Source organism: Lygodium microphyllum, chromosome 7 (assembly GCF_053477565.2).
Source record: "Lygodium microphyllum isolate KBCC chromosome 7, Lygodium_microphyllum_v1.1.10, whole genome shotgun sequence".
Classification (NCBI taxonomy): Eukaryota; Viridiplantae; Streptophyta; class Polypodiopsida; order Schizaeales; family Lygodiaceae; genus Lygodium; species Lygodium microphyllum.
Genome location: NC_141141.1, coordinates 11,209,470 through 11,210,172, shown reverse-complemented (window position 1 = coordinate 11,210,172; position 703 = coordinate 11,209,470). Strand labels below are relative to the sequence as shown.

The 703-nt window shown below is 44.7% G+C and overlaps 1 non-coding gene across 1 annotated transcript; it reads right to left on the bottom strand.

Annotated features, from left to right (window-relative positions):
• Nucleotides 1-261: 261 nt before the first annotated feature.
• LOC148033178 (5S ribosomal RNA) lies at nucleotides 262-380 on the bottom strand. The gene has a single exon (XR_015691526.1). It is a non-coding gene; the product is annotated as a 5S ribosomal RNA (ribosomal RNA).
• Nucleotides 381-703: the final 323 nt, after the last annotated feature.

Genomic DNA, 703 nt, shown 5'->3' with positions numbered 1-703 from the left:
GAAGTGAGGTTCAAGAAGACAGGTGAAGAAATTCTTGACAGTGATGGCAAAGTTGTTGGCAAAGGAGAAAGAAGGAACAACCTATATGAGCTAAGTGCTCTTACAGCCACCATTGGAGTGGGCACAAGTAAGCTTTGGCATGAAAGGTTTGGACACATCGGATTTGCAGTGTTGAAGGAGATGCACAAGCAAGGTGAGGTTACTCACCTACCTGCAATGACTAAATTGAAGGAACCATGTGAAGTTTGTATGATGAGCAAAAGGGTGCAGCACCACAACTTCCCGGGAGGTCACCCATCCCAGTACTGTTTTGGCCCAAGCCCTCTTAACTGCGGAGTTCTGATGGGATCCGGTGCATTAGCGCTGGTATGACCGCACCACGAACACAAAGGAATTCCAAAGAGCTCTTGTATACTCACAAAGTGGCACGAGAGAGCTCAAGAGCGAGGCATGGCATTGCACCATTGTGGAGATGGCAAGATGCATGCTAAAGGGCAAGGGATTGCCTAACCATTTTTGGGCTGAAGCTATTAATATTGCAGTCTACATTTTAAATTGGAGCTATACAAAGGCTCTCAAGGGAAAAACACCTCATGAGGCTTACACTAGTAAGAAACCATCTGTCTCACACTTCAAAATTTTTGGATGTGAATGTTATGCACATATTCCAGATGAGAAGAGAAACAAGTTACAACCAAAAATC